Here is a 16,055-nt window from a genome sequence, read left to right as displayed (position 1 = left end):
CTCATGGTATGCTCAGTTCTGTGTCCTTACCTGGCCTTTCTCTGCACCTGTGTCCAGACCTCTTCTTGTAAGGACACAGACTGGATAGGGGCCCACCCTCTCATGACCTTGTTCTAACCTGATCATGTTTGTAAGGACCCTGTGCTGACCAGCGACCACATAAGGACACATTCTGAGATGCTGGGATTAGAACTTCAATATATGAATTTTGTGGGGGACACAGTTAGATGCATAACAAGCACTGGCCCTCTTTGGTGGCTGGGATCCATCAACCATAGAAAAATAGCTTCATTCCCCCCAACAGGTGGGTAGCCTGAACACCCTGTGGTCTGGGACCATCTCAGTCTCTAGCTTAATGGGAGTGGGACTGGATTTGCCAGTAAACACCGTCCCTTCTCAGACACCAGGACCTTCATACCTTCTGAGCCAGGTTGTAGGTGTGGGACAGAGACCCCACAAGGGAACCTCCCCTCATTCCTGGGCCTGGGTGCTCTAGCTTTTGGCAAAAGCAGCAGCAAAACACATTCAAAGTTTCCCCTCAGCTGTGGATTTGCAGCATGGGCCTGCTGTTAGCAGGGTGAGATGGGCCCCTCCTTTGGAGGTGATGTGGTGGTCAGTGGGCAATTCTGTGAGTCCCCACGCAGTGGTGCCGGCACTGGTCTCAGCTGCAACAGCAAAGCCGGATCTGTGCTGTGTCTCTCCTCGCGAGGCTGGGTCACCATCTCCACTAGGGCAGTAGCCCTTGAGATTGTCAGGCAGCCACTGGGTTGCTGACTCGTCCCCACCCTCTGGTCTCACTGGTGGGTTAGCTTTGGCCTTTGCCATTGGTGGGTCAGGCTTGAACCTGTGCTGTGAGCCAGGAAGGTCCATCTTGGTCAATTGCACACAGCCTCTGTCCCTGCTGCTGAGGCTACTGTCCATCTGGGCCCATGGAGCATTTATGGGGTGGCCTAAAGGATCTGGGATTCAACATCGCTGGTCATGAGCATCTCCAGGGTGGTGGGTGCCCTCTGGATAAATGCAGGTGTTTCTGCTGGACTCACACCCTCCTTTTGTGCCCATCCCAGGGGCCACATTTCTGTCTGTTCCCCATGTCTCCTTGCCCACAAGCTTCCTGTCTTTAGCCAGCTGGCTAACGTGAGTACTGCCCATACAGAGCCAAGCATGGGCTAAATGTGCCACCTGGCCCTGCACACCAGGAGCAGACCCCTCCACGCCCCGCTCCTAGGGCTAGCCCCCAGCAGTGGTGACGCAGCAGCTGTCCACTTCTGGGTGGCACAGTGTGCAGTACATCCACAACTACTTCTGCCTTCAGCAGCAGGCAGGAAACCCGTTGTGGAGCCTTGGTGCAGGCTGAGAGGGGTGTGGCTGTTCAGAAGGGGCAGGAAGTGGGAGCTTGAGCTTCTGTTCGTGGGCTTTTACTTCCAGATGTGCTTGGCCTGGTCTCGCTACTTATGTGATGGTGCGGGCGCTCAGCTCTCCCTGGGCTGACGGGTGAATGGTGTTAGACCTTCACCAGGGCTGAGGAGCGGAGAGCCCAGAGTGGCTTTCTAAGTGGAGAGTGGATTGTGACAGGGGAGGAAGTGGCCTTTGCCTAGGAGGCTAGGGGTCTGGGCTTGGTGGCCATTCTCTTGGTGCTTTCCAGAGGGCATGGTGTCCCCGCCAGGTACTCAGGCAAGGCTGGGTCTGCTGGACCATCCATGCCAGCAGCAAGGTTGTTTCTGTTACACCTGGACCCACTGCAGAGCATGTGTTTGCCAGCATTGCCTGTTGCCCAGGACATGGGGCAGAGTGGGATGTTCAGGTGTGGTACATGCTGCACCCCAGATCCAGAGTCCCACCAAGCACTGTGCCTCTTAGAAGTGGGTGGTGTGAGGCACAACACCACATCTGACTTTAAGCAGCATATCTCAACATTTCTCAGATCACTGGGTCCCTAAAACCTTCACTGGAGGCTCTGAACTTTCACAGGGTTTCTCTCCCACCCTCTGGAAAGCATGTCTTCCTGAGTCATCTGGGGCACTTGCTATCTTGTCCTTACCACGCCCAGTTAGCATAATGTCATCGAGGAAGTGAAGATCCCCGACCATAATTACACAGAAGCGTGGGTTCATCAAGGCAAACTGAAGGTGTGCTGATGTCTCTGTCACGGGAAGACATACTGCGATTGCTTTTCTTTCTCAATGGGGAGAGGAGTGAGCATTTGCCAGTGCAGCATCAGTGCACCAAGCGCCAGGGGCTGGTTGGCTTATCCAACTGCAGCGGACCTCGGCTGCAGTTAATGCAGCCAGTGGTGAGGTGGTGAGAACCTACCAATGCTCAACACCCAGCTAGCAAGAGATAGAGAGTGTGGAAAGAAGCCCTCCCTCTGCAGGTCAGGGCACTGCGCAGGTTCCTGCTAGACCTCCTGGGGACCTGCACAATAGCTACAGGAAGCATCTGCAGACACCCCCCCCCATGCAGACTCAGTGGATACCCCACCTTTGCTACATTTCCCAAAGCGCCTTCTGACCAGTGGGTCATGGTGGCCGGCAGGTGGCAGTGTCAGCAGCAGGTCAGAGCTGTTGTCCAGTAAACCCTGGGGGTCTCACTACCTCCCTCGTCCCAGGGCGGAGTCCCTGGAAATGGCCCCCAGTCTCCCGTGTGAGTGGGAGTGTGCAGCAGCGGCTGTGTGGCCAGGTCCTTTTCAGAGGTACCCGGTCTCCCCTTCTAACAAGGTCTCTGGGTCCATGAATTGGCTGCAGTCTGGGAACTGGACAAGAGGCCGCGAAGCCTTGTTGTGGTGGTTTGTGTTCCATACATGCCTGCCAGACCTACAGACTTTCTGCCAGCAAGTATTTCAAGCAGTGCTTTGGAGTCTGCCCGGGCAGTCATTTTGTGGTTGCCACGGACCCCAGAGGGCCTGTGGCTCCAGAAATGCTCCTGTGCTTAGGAGTCACCCGTAACCTTGTCAGAGTGCAGGTCCTGACTCTCTGCCTGTCTGAGGTGGGCCCGGGAGTCCGTATTTCAGCAAGTTCCTGGTGCAGGCCCTGGGAACACCCGAAGGGCAGGCCCTGCAGGGGGAGGTCCTGGCCTTCTGGCTGCAGTGTGGGCAGGCTGGGTTGAGGCCAGGCTGGTCCAGGGCAGTTAACTCAGTCTCCAGGTGCTCTGGCAGGCATACCAGACCTCAGTCCTGGTCAGTGAGGTGGCTGGCCTGCCAAACCCACGTTTTGTGTTTTGCTTAATGAATTTAGTTCCACCCTGTGAGGCTCCCCAGGCTCCTGCCAGTAGGGATCAGCCTGGAACTCTATGGATTGACTTCTTCCTGGAGCCCACCTTGGTCTGATGTGGGGCAGAGGACTGGCAGGTGGGGGTGAGTCTTGAGCAGAGTTGGCACCAGTTTCCAGGCAGCTGCCCCGGTGCAGACACAGACAGGCGTTTTACATGTGGTGGGGGCACCTGGCACAGGGACTGGGTGCTCTCAAGCACCTGCCTGTCTGCCCCTGCACCACTCCTATGGCTCCAGGTGTCCCTCCTTTCCTTGCAAGTTGCTGTTCCTCAGCAAATAAGGGCCCCCGTAGGGTCAAGCCTTCAGCTGGGCTCCAGCACCCAGCCCTCTGCACCCCGCAGAGCCCCAAAGCCCCACCCACCCTTAGCCACTCACACAGCCCTCAGTTTCACCAAAGAGACTTCTTGTCTTTACATAATCATTCCTGTTGCCATGGTAACCAACCCAGGTCTGCCAGCCCCTGTCCTCTGCATGTCCTCCCACACTGCCAGGGCTATCCAGTGAGGCCATTCCCACCCACAAGGCGAGCCCAAGACTCCTTGGATCTGCCACCTGGCCCAGAACCTGGTCTGGAGGGGCTGTGTCCTGAGCCACACCTGTCACTGGTGGGGGAGGGGGTGGGGAAGGAGGGCTGAGCTGAGCCTGCGCCTCACTGTAGCCTGTGGATGGAGGCTGGCCCTGGGCTGGACAGGCTCCTTGGTGGTGCTGTAAGTGCACCCTCCCTGGGGCTGGGAGAGGCCTGGGTGTAGCCACTGGGGTCTGCATGTCCCCTTCCCTTGGCCTTTTGCCTAGACCTTGCCATGCAGGACCTTACAGGATATAGGACAAGACCTGCCCTGCCCACCTGGACTGTAGCACCCCAATGCCAGCTCAGGAATCCCCCCTGCAGCCCAACTGGCACAGAAGAGGGGCCCTCTCCCCACTGAGGCTGAGGCTGGGCCGAGAACATCTCCACACAGCAGTCCCAAGTGGCCAAAGCCCGGTTCCCTTGCCATCACACCCAGCGGAGCCCCTTCTTCGGAGTCTAGGTCTGGCTTGTAGGACAGTGGCTCCTCTAGGAGCCTGAGGGAGGGGGCAGAGGAAGGCCAGCAGGCCTGGGAGTCCACTGAGACCACTGCACTCCTGAGAGCAGCAGAAAGCCCCAGTAGAGAGACTGGGCCATGGCAATGGTGGGGACAGCCTGAGCAGGCCAAGCTTCTCCATCTGGAGGTGTGGGAGGCCAGGACAGCTCAGGGTCCCAACCACAGCAGGAGTGCAGGTGAGTCCCTCGGCCTGCTGTCCTGCCCAGCCCGGAGCTCTGGTCTCCTTCTGAGGATACTAGTCCCATCATGGGCCCTTCATGACCTCATCTAACCCTAATCACCTCCCAAAGGCTCCATCTCCACATAACATTGGGGTTAGGGCTTAACATACACATTTTCAGGGAACACAAACATTTGTCATAACAGGGACTCTGGGTCAAGGCTAAGAAATGCCTGTGTCCTCTGACCGGGGCTTAGCACGGAGCCAGCACCCCTGCAGTTCTGACCACATCACTGGCTGCCCCTGAAATGTCCCTTGGAGATGAAGTCAGCCACTGTTCTTCCAAACAGTGGTTCCAGAGCAGGCAGGAAAACAAGGCCAGCCGGGCTCTGATGACGGAGAGCTCCAGTGAGGAGGCCACGAGACAGAGGTGGAACCAGAGAGGCCATTTGTGCATTAAAAAGTCTAAAACAATATACGCCCACTGTGTCAGGTGGTCACGACACCGGCAGAGTCCATCTCAGCAAGCTCCTGCCCCTCCACAGCTGCTCTCCTCTGTGTCCTTCTAGCAAGTCAGTCTCGTTTGCATTAAATAACACCTTTATTGAGGTATGCTTGACACAGAACTGCACCATTTGAAGTGTAACACATGACAGATTCTGACGCTGTGTATATCCATGACATCCCAGTCAGCATCTAGATTGTGCACGTGACCCCCTGGAAGCTACCGCATGCCCCTTTTGAACCCCACTTCACTGCCTCCTTTGATCCAGCCCCGGCCACCACTGGCTGCCTTCGGTCACTGACAGTGAATCTTCCTACAAGTTTACACGATGGAACCATGCGGGGTGGCCACCTGCTTTGGCTACTTCCCTGGCTCGGCCTAATTATTCTGAGAGTCAGCAGTGTTGCTGTGTGTGTTGGTGGTTCATCCCTTTTTATTGGCAAGTAGTATTCCATTGTAGGGATGTAGAGGAACTGGTTTGCCCCTTCACTTGTTGATGGACGTTTTCCAGTTTGGGTTTGCTTTGAACATTTGTGCACAAACCCTGTGTAGACGCACGCCTTCCTTTCGTTGGGTGAAGACCTAGGAGTGCAATGACTGGCTCATGTGTCAGATGCAGGCTTAGCTCTGTAAGACTTGCCAAACTTCTCCAAAATGTTTGTGTCATTTTATGTGCTCTGCCAGCAGCGTATCAAAGTTCACTGCACATCCTTTACGATTTTGTATCTTGCTACCTTGCTAAGTGTGCTTGTTAACTTGTTAGTTCTAGTGGCCTTTTTTTTTTTTTTGGTAGATTCTACAGAATTTTCTGCAAAGATGATCTTGTCATTTACAAATAAAGACCATTTTATTCCTTTCTTTCCAATTTGGATCCCTTTTATTTCTTTTCCTTGACATACTGTACCGGCTAGAATCTCTAATACAATGTTGAATAGAAGTGGAAAGAGTTGATTTTGTCTAGTTCCTGATTTAGGGGAAAGCATCAGTCTTTCAAAGTTAAGTGTGATGTTAACTGTAGTTTTTTTTCCCCATGACTTTTATCAGGTTGAGAAAATTCTTTTCTATTCCTAGTTTGCTGATTTTTAAAATCCGGAACAGATGTTGAATTTTGTCATATGCTTTTTGCATCTATTGAGGTCATCATATTGTGTTTTTCCTTTTTCTTTTTTCTTTCTTTATTTTTTTTGAGACAGTCTCACTTTGTTGCCCAGGCTAGAGTGAGTGTCGTGGCGTCAGCCTAGCTCACAGCAACCTCAAACTCCTGGGCTCAAGTGATCCTACTGCCTCAGCCTCCCGAGTAGCTGGGACTACAGGCATGCGTGGGCCACCATGCCCGCTTAATTTTTTCTATATATATTAGTTGGCCAATTAATTTCTTTCTATTTTTTTTTTTTTTTTTTGAGACAGAGTCTCGCTTTGTTGCCCAGGCTAGAATGAGTGCCATGGCGTCAGCCTAGCTCACAGCAACCTCAAACTCCTGGGCTCGAGTGATCCTTCTGCCTCAGCCTCCCGGGTAGCTGGGACTACAGGCATGTGCCACCATGCCCGGCTAATTTTTTTTCTATATATATCAGTTGGCCAATTAATTTCTTTCTATTTATAGTAGAGACGGGGGTCTCGCTCTTGCTCAGGCTGGTTTTGAACTCCTGACCTTGAGCAATCCACCCGCCTCGGCCTCCCAAGAGCTAGGATTACAGGCGTGAGCCACAGCGCCCGGCCTTCTTTCTATTTTTTTATAGTAGAGATGGGGTCTCGCTCAGGCAGGTTTTGAACTCCTGACCTTGAGCAATCCATCCGCCTCGGCCTCCCAGAATGCTAGGATTACAGGCATGAGCCATCGCGCCTGGCCTCTTTTTTCTTTTTTGGAGACAGAGTCTTGCTGTGTCACCCAGGCTGAAGTACAGTGGTCTGATCATAGCTCACTGTAGCCCCAAATTCCTGACTCAAGCAATCCTCCTGCCTCAGCCTCCCTAAGTGCTGGGACTACAGGTATGAGCCACTGTGCCTGGCCTCATTGTTTTTCTGTCAACAGTAAGTTGCATTAATTTATTTTCAAATGTTAAACCAACTTTGCATTGCTGGATAAATCCCACTTTATCATGAGGTAGTATACTTTTCTTTTGTATTGTTGGATTTGATTAATTAAAATAAAAAGCATTTTGCATTTATGTTCATGACATATATTGTTGTAGGTTTCTTTTCTTGTAATTCTGATTTTGGTAGCAGAGTAATGCTGGCTTTATCGAATGAGTTGGGAGGTATTCCTTTCTCTTCACTTTTCTGATAGTGTTTGTGTAGAATTGGTATTATTTCCTCCTTAAGGGTTTGGTAGAATTTCTCCGTGAAGTCATCTGGGCCTAGTATTCTTTGTGTGTGGGAAAGTTTTTATTAATAATTACAAATTCAAATTATTTGATAGATATATAGCTACTCAGGTTATCTTATATATTCTTGAGGGGGCTTTGAGAGTTTCTGCCTTTTAATAAATTTGTCTATTTCTTCTAAGTTGTCAAGTTTATTAGCATAAAGTTATTTATATTTTCTATTATTCTTTTAATGTAAGTAGAATCTGTAATAATATTACCTTTCTCATTTCTTTTCTTTTCTTTTTTTTTTTTTTTTTTTGAGACAGAGTCTCACTTTCTTGCCCAGGCTAGAGTGAGAGCCGTGGCATCAGCCTAGCTCACAGCAACCTCAAACTCCTGGGCTCAAGCGATCCTCCTGCCTCAGCCTCCTGAGTAGCTAGGACTACAGGCATGTGCCACCATGCCTGGCTAATTTTTTGTATATATATTTTTAGTTGGTCAGTTAATTTCTTTCTATTTTTAGTACAGACAGGTTCTTGCTCAAGCTGGTTTTGAACTCCTGACCTTGAGCAATCCACCCGCCTTGGCCTCCCAGTGTGTTAGGATTACAGGCGTGAGCCACCACCCCTGGCCATCATTTCTTTTTAAAAAATTTTTAAGTTTTTTTTTTTTTTTTTTGAGACAGAGTCTCACTCTGTTGCCCAGGCTAGAGTGCCATGGCGTCAGCCTAGCTCACAGCAACCTCAAACTCCTCCTGCCTCAGCCTCTAGAGTAGCTGGGACTACAGACATGCGCCATCATGCCCAGCTAATTTTTTCTATATATTTTTAGTTGTCCAGATAATTTATTTCTATTTTTAGTAGAGATGGGGTCTCGCTGTTGCTCAGGCTGGTCTCGCAAACTCCTGAGCTCAAACAATCCACCTGCCTCAGCCTCCTAGAGTGCTAGGATTACAGGCGTGAGCCACCACGCCTGGCCAACCTTTCTCATTTCTGATGTTGATAATTTGTGTCTTTTCTCTTTTTTGTCTGGTCCATTTGCAAGAGATGTCAATTTTATTGATTTCAAAGAACCGGCTTTTGGTTTCATTAGTTTTTTTGATAGTCTTTCTGTTTTCTATTTCATTGATTTCTGCTGTGAGCTTTAATATTTCCCTTCTGCTGATTACTTTGCATTTCATTTGTTCTCATTTTTCTAATTTCTTTTTTTTTTCTGAGACAGAGTCCTGCTCTGTCACTTGGGCTAGAGTGGCATTAGCCTAACTTACAGCAGCCTCCAACTCCTGGGCTCAAGTGATCCTCCTGCCTCAGCCTCCTTAGTAGCTGGGACTACAGGCATATGCCACCACCTCTGCTAACTTTTCTATTTTTATGAGAGACAGAGTCTCACTCTTGCTCAGGCTGGTCTCAAACTCCTAAGCTCAAGCGATCCTCCTGCCTCAGTCTCCCAGAGTGCTAGGATTATAGGAGTAAGCCAGCATACCTGGTCTCTAATTTCTTTAGATGGAAGTAGAGGTCACTGATTTTAAGCCTGTCTTCTTTTCCAAAATACATATTTAGTGCTGTAAGTTTTCTCTAAGTACTATTTTAACTACATTCTACAGTTTTTGATATGTTGTTTTTTCATTTCCATTCAGTTCAAAAGAGTTTTAATTTTCTTTTTGGTTTCTTCTTCACTACATGGGAAATGAAAGACTAGATTATTTAGTTTCCAAATATTAGGGGATTTTCCAAATATCTTTTTGTTGTTGATTTCTAATATTATTCCATGTGGTCAGAGAATGTGCTTTGAACAACTTGAATCCTTTTAAATATGTTTCAACTTTTGGCAAAGAAAATGGTGGACTATTCTATAAATATAAATTAGGCCAAGTTAGTTGTAGTATTGTTCAAGTCTTCTATATTTCTAATGTTTTTCTGTCCATTTATTCAATCAAATATTGGGAAATGAGGGTTGAAATCTCAGAGTATAATTATGGACTTGACCATCTTTCCTTGCATTTCTATCAGTTTTTGCTTCGTGGATTTTTATTATCTGTTGTTGTATGAATACATGTTTGGGGTTGTTATATCCTTTTGATAATTTTAACAATTTATAATTATGAAATGATCCTATTTATCTCTGATAATATTTTTTGCTCTGAAGTATACTTTAGCTGATATTAATATAGACATTCCAGATTTTTTTTTTCAATTTCTTTTTTGGATATAGGGTCTCACTATGTTGACCAGACTGGTCTTTTTTTTTTTTTTTAAGACAGAGTCTCTCTTTGTTACCCTGGCTAGAGTACAGTGGCATGATCATAGTTCACTGCAACCTCAAACTCCTGGGCTCAAACAATCCTCCTGCCTCAGCCTCCCAAGTAGTTGGGACTACAGGCTTGTGCTACGGCACCTGAAAAGATTTCTTTTCATTAATGTTAGTGTGGTATATCTTTTCCCACCCTTTTACTTTTAACCTATTTGTGTCTTTATATTTGATGTGTGTTTCTTTTAAGAAACAGTCTTCGGTTTTTTTTTTAACCTAATCTGAAAATCTCTGCCTGTTAGTAGGGATGCTTAGAATATTTACATTTAATGTGATTATGAATATGGTTGGGTTTAAATCTACCATCTTGGCTAGGTGCAGTGGCCACACATCAGCACATCCAGCTAATTTTAAAAATTATTTTGTAGAGATAGGGGTCTCACTATGTTGCCCAGGCTGATCTTGAGCTCCTGCCCTCAAGCAATCTTCCTTTCTTGGCTTCCAAAGTGTGGGTTTACAGGTGTGAGCCACTGCACTCAGCCAACAGTTGATTATTTTTGAAACAGTTTAAATATTAAGAACTTTTTTTCTTAAGAGGCAGGGTCTCACTCTGCCACCCAGGCTGGGGTGCAGTGGCATGATCATAGCTCACTGCAGCCTCTAACTCCCGGGCTCAGGGGATGCCCTTGCCTCAGCCTCCCAAACTGCTGGGATTACAGGCATGAGCCACCACATCCAGCCAGAAAAACATTCTTTATTTATGTAGTTACCATTTCTGGTGCTCTTCATTTCTTAATGTAGATTCAGGTTTCCATCTGGTATTATCTTTCTTTTGCTTGAAGAACATCCTTTAACATTTCCTGTAAAGATCAACTCACTGACAATAAAAAAAAGGATAATAACAAATAACAAAAAACTAAGAAAACAAAAACAAAATAAAAAAATTAAAAAGAAAAACATTTCCTGTAGTGTCAATCTGCTAGTGATTAAATCTTCCAGTTCCTTATACCTTAAAAAGTCTTTATTTCACCTTTGTTTTTTTGTTTTGTTTTGTTTTGAGACAGAGTCTCGCTTTGTTGCCGGGGCTAGAGTGAGTGCCGTGGCGTCAGCCTAGCTCACAGCAACCTCAAACTCCTGGGCTGAAGCAATCCTCCTGCCTTAGCCTCCTGAATAGCTGGGACTACAGGTGGGAGCCACCACACCCAGCTAATTTTTTGTTTCTATTTTTAGTTGACTGGCTATTTTTTTCTATTTTTAGTAGAGTAGGGGTCTTGCTCTTTCTCAGGCTGGTCTGGAACTCCTGACCTCAAGTGATCCTCCCACCTCAGCCTCCCAGAGTGCTAGGATTATAGGCATGAGCCACCGCACCCTTTTTTTTTTTTTTTGAGACAGAGTCTCGCTTGTTGCCCAGGCTAGAGTGAGTGCCGTGGCGTCAGCTTAGCTCACAGCAACCTCAAACTCCTGGGCTCAAGCAATCCTTCTGCCTCAGCCTCCCGGGTAGCTGGGACTACAGGCGTGCGCCACCATGCCCGGCTAATTTATATATATATATATATTAGTTGGCCAATTAATTTCTTTCTATTTTATAGTAGAGACGGGGTCTTGCTCGTGCTCAGGCTGGTTTCGAACTCTGACCTCGAGCAATCCGCCCGCCTCGGCCTCCCAGAGTGCTAGGATTACAGGCGTGAGCCACTGTGCCTGGCCCTCACCTTTGTTATTAAAAGACATTTCTACTGGCAAATAATACCCTGTTAACAGGTTTTCTTTTTTTGGTATTTTAAAGATGTTGCTCCACTGTCTTCTTGCTTGCATTGTTTCAACAAGACATCAGGAAAACACTTTTTTCTTTGTTCCTCTATCCCAATTGTGTCTTTTTTCTCAGGTTACTTTGAAGGTATTCTCTTTATAACTGATTTTCAGCATTTGATAATATGACTCGATGTCATTTTCTTCATGTTTCTTGTGCTTTTTGCTTCATATTTGTTAAGCTTTGCGGAACCATGGGTTTATATTTTCCATCACATTTGAAAAAATTCTGGCCATTTTTTTCTTAAAATAGTTTTTCTTTCCCCACCTCTATCTCCTTGCCTTTGGAGACTCCAATTATACTTGTGTTTTACCACTTAAAATTGTAATTCACTGATGCTTTTTCCACTTTTCCCCATTTTCTCTGTTTCATTTAGATAGTTTCTATTGCTAGGTTTTCTTTTATTTATTTATTTATTTTTTTGAGACAGAGTTTCATTCTGTTACCCAGACTAGAGTGCTGTGGCATCATCCTAGCTCACAGCAACCTCAAACTCCTGGGCTCAAGCAATCCTTCTGCCTCAGCCTCCCAAGTAGCTGGGACTACAGGAATGTGCTATCATGTCTGGCTAAATTTTTCTACATATTTTTAGTTGTCCAATTAATTTCTTTGTATTTATTTTTTTTTAGTAGAGACAGGGTCTCACTCTTGCTCAGGCTGGTTTTGAGCCCCTCACCTTGAGTGATCCACCTGCCTCGGCCTCCCAGAGTGCTAGGATTACAGGTGTGAGCCACTGCGCCTGGCCATATTGCTAGGTTTTCAAGTTCACTAGTTCTTTCTTTTGCAATTTCCATTAATCCCATCCAAAGTATTCTTTCTCTCAAATATTGTAATTTTCATATCTAGATATTCAATTTGAGGCTTAAGGGTTTTTTTTTTCATGTCTCTACTTAACATATTCAGTCTTTCCTCTAGCATCTTAAACATATGAAATATAGCCATAGTAAGTATGTGTGAGGTTCTTATCTACTAATTCTATCATCTTTGTCATTTCTGGGTCAGTTTTGATTGATTTTTCCTTCTCAATATGGGTTATAATTTCCTGCTTCTTTTCATGCCTGACAGTTGTTTATTGGGTATCCAACATTGCATATTCTACCTTTCTGGGTGCTGGATACCTATAAATATTTTTGTATAGGCCGGGCGCTGTGGCTCACGCCTGTAATCCTAGCTCTTGGGAGGCCGAGGCGGGCGGATTGCTCAAGGTCAGGAGTTCAAAACCAGCCTGAGCAAGAGCAAGACCCCGTCTCTACTATAAATAGAAAGAAATTAATTGGCCAAATGATATATATATATAAAATTAGCCGGGCATGGTGGCACATGCCTGTAGTCCCAGCTACTCGGGAGGCTGAGGCAGGAGGATCGCTTAAGCCCAGGAGTTTGAGGTTGCTGTGAGCTAGGCTGACGCCACGGCACTCACTCTAGCCTGGACAACAAAGTGAGACTCTGTCCCAAAAAAAAAAAAAAAAAAAAAAAAAAAATATTTTTGTATACTTATAAATATTCTTGCATTTGTTTCTGGGATGTGATTAAGTTACTTAGAAACTATGTCCTTTGGGTCTTATTTTAGAGCTGTGTTAGGTGGGACCAGAACCATATTTAGTCTCATGTTGATTTTTCCCTATTACTGAGGCAAGACCGTTCTTCCCTCTAATCAATGCTCCTTGAATCAAGGTTCCCCCTCTGGCTGTTGGGCACAGGCACTATTCCCAGCTGCCTGTAGGCTCTAATCCTTCTGGGTGGCTCTTTCTCCAGCCTTAGGGCTTTCCTTCGCACCCTTGCATTGATCTGTACTTAGCTGAGACCTCAAGGATGACCCTACTCTGGATATCTGGGGTCCTCTCCCTATGCAGCCCTCTCCTTTCCAGCCCTCTGGGGCACCTGCAAACTCCCGCCACCTGCCCTTCCACCTCCATCTCTGCAATGGAGGGAGACTGCTGGGCTCTGCCTGGGCTCTACCTACTGCACTGTGCCTGGGGCAGTGGGCATGGACAATCCACAGTTCCCCTCTTTGTTTCCAGTCTCTCAAGGATCACTGTCCTTTGATGCATGATGTCCAGTGTCCTGAGAGCTGTTTTCACATATATTTGCCTGTGGTCTTTTCTTGTTTAAGGTGAGAGTGTGCAAATCTGGTCCCTGCTACTTCATCTCAGTTCTCTGCCAAGCTCTTTCTACCATCTGATACTCTTCCTTTCAGTCTCTACACCTGCTACTGAGATGCCACCTTTGCAGAAGGTTGGGCCATCCACCTTATTCAGCCCAAACCTCTAGCTCCAGTACAGATCCTGACATGGAGGGAGCGCTCAGCACATCATTGCTAAATGATCTTGTGAAGAGTAAATTACTACTTATTGGGGCTTACCTGTGCTGGGCAATCCTGCAGGTGTTGTGGATGAGGTGCTGAGACACAGAGGTTTCAGTTTTAAAGGGCAGAACTTGCACCCAGGCCGTCTGGTTGCACACTCTGGTCAACTGTCGCGGAGTGGTAGTGGGAGTCCAAGACGGGGCGCCTGTCCTTGGCTCCTGGGGTGAGAGAGGGGCTGGTGGGGGGCTTCTGGAGGAGGGGGCCTGGGCAGGGCACCTAGGAAGGGGCGGGGCAGCCCGGGCCAGGGTCTTGGGTGTCCGCCACACTCTGCGCTTCCGCCAGGGGGCAGCGTGTCCCCACGCGAGGGGGTGGCGCGTGGCTGGCAGAGGGGGGGCTGCTGGGTGGGGCGTGCGGGGCTGCACGGTGGGAGCGCGAGCTGGGGGGTGGCGCATGGCCAGGCCTGAGTCGCGGGCTGCGTGCAAGGCCGGCAGGGGCTGTGGACCGCCCCCCCCTCCCCGCTTACCTACAGTCTCAACTTCCCGTCCCATCCCCTCCACCGCAGCTGTGCCCGCCTGGGCCACCTCACCTGCTGAGATCCCTCCCCACTGCCTACCTTCTCCCCTCACTTCACACACCTGCCCTGGGCAGCCTGCACACCTGTCGGAGCTCTTCACGCTTCAGCGGTGTCTCCTAGAAAACCTGTCCATGACGTTTAGGGCTGCCTGCCCACTAACCTGGGACCTCACACCCACCTGTTCGTTTTGCTCTGAAGCACTTGTCTGTGACCCCTGGCCCCAGCTGGACAGTCCTCAGGTGGCCGAGGCCTTCTCTTCTGGCTGCTGCTGTGTCAGGCCTCAGCCGTGGCCACCTGGTGTTTTGCAGCCCAGAGAGGGCCACTCAGCCCATGCCCTGACCTTGGCCAGGGTGCAGAGTGGGCACGTTGAGCCAAGGAGGGTAGGATGGGGGATGGGCCCTGCTCACCTCCCTCCATCTAGAGATGCCCACACTGGCCCAGAGACAGATGGGGTTGAGGACGCTGGGCTGGGAAGCTGGATTCTCACTGGCCTCACCAGCTTGGGATGGGTGACTAGTTGGGCCTTGGTGAGCCCCAAAGCCTGAAAACTGGCATCCCCTCACCAGCTCTTCTCTACCCGGAGACACTGGCTTGCAAGGCCTCTCCAATATCAATCTTCCCTGGAAGGCTTCTTGGAAGAGGGGCTTCTGAGCCCAGAGAGAGTGGCCATTCTGGGCAGGGTTCCTAAGGGTAAAGCATGGGGTGGAAAAGGGGCTGGTAATTTGGCCAGAGCTGAGGAACTGCGGGGCAGAGATGTGGGAAGTGGGTAGGCCATGGGTTTTGTGTTAAGAGCACTGGAAACTGGGCAGGGTGAGGGGAGGCCATGAGGAGGCTGGCCCAGTCATTCTGGCCAGAGAGAATGCGGGCGGGGCAGAGGCCCTGCTGATGGCGCTAAGCGGCCTGGGAGCCGAGTGTGCTGGGCGGGCACGGAGAGGGGTGCAGGCGGGCGGTGCGGGGGAAGAACAGGGAAGAGCTGGACTCGGCAGCTGGCTGGTCTGAGTCCTGCACATGCCGAATGCGGGCTGGGAAACCGCGGGTAAGCTGTCTTCGCTGTTCACCTGTTGCAGGGGACACCTGCCTGGTAGCAGGATTAAAGGGGGCGTTGTCTATTACTAGCGATGATTACTATCACTAGCGAATGACAGGCGGGGAAGCCTCCAGGTGAGTTGTGGAAACATACCTGCCCTCAGGCGGTCAGGGGCACCAAGTAAGCCAAGGCGCTCGGGGCAGGGCTCCTTCCCCACCACCCCCACCGCCCAGGCGGCCAATCTCGACCTGAGCTGTTCCCAACGGCTCCCCCACGCGGACCTCCAGGCTGGGAAGCGCCCCGCACCTTTCCAGTTCGCCCCCGCCCCAGGACTACCAGGGAGACAGTCCAGGCTGGGGACGGGGCTAGCCAGAGGCCAGGCGGCCTTGGCCCGGCCAGAGCCTGCTCTGGGGGTCCAGGGGGCTGCCCTGGGATTGGGCTCCGAGGCCCGGACGCGGGCGGGTGTGGGTGTGGGGTGGGCGTGGCTGCTCCCGAGTTGCCTGCGGGCTCCAGGGGCGCGCGGGCCCGGCAGGGGCCGGGCGGGGAGAGCCCCGCCCCGGGGAGCCGCCCGGCCCGCAGGGCCGCCCGCGGGGCCGCCCGCACCGCGAGGGTTAAGGCCCAGGAGCCCGGCTGGCGGGGCGGCGCGCGCGCGGATTGGGGGGAAGTTTGGGCGCGGGGCGGGGCCCGGGGCGGGGCGAGGGGCGGGCCGGCGCGCACGGATTGGCCAGAAGTTGTGCGGGGCGGGGCGCGCGGCGGGCTCGGCGCTCGCTCCGG

General features: G+C 50.0%; 1 long non-coding RNA gene across 1 annotated transcript; it reads right to left on the bottom strand.

The window, feature by feature from the left end:
* Window positions 1-9,920: 9,920 nt before the first annotated feature.
* LOC105881657 (uncharacterized) lies at window positions 9,921-15,704 on the bottom strand. The gene is made up of 4 exons (XR_012912551.1): window positions 15,435-15,704; window positions 14,662-14,938; window positions 13,738-13,898; window positions 9,921-10,428 (listed from the first exon to the last, which is right to left on the bottom strand). It is a non-coding gene; the product is annotated as an uncharacterized LOC105881657 (long non-coding RNA).
* Between the last annotated feature and the right edge of the window lie 351 nt (window positions 15,705-16,055).

The sequence above is a fragment of the Microcebus murinus genome, chromosome 16 (assembly GCF_040939455.1).
Source record: "Microcebus murinus isolate Inina chromosome 16, M.murinus_Inina_mat1.0, whole genome shotgun sequence".
In the NCBI taxonomy this organism is placed as follows: domain Eukaryota; kingdom Metazoa; phylum Chordata; class Mammalia; order Primates; family Cheirogaleidae; genus Microcebus; species Microcebus murinus.
The sequence above is the reverse complement of the archived record's forward strand: the minus strand, read 5'-3'. Positions and strand labels throughout refer to the sequence as shown.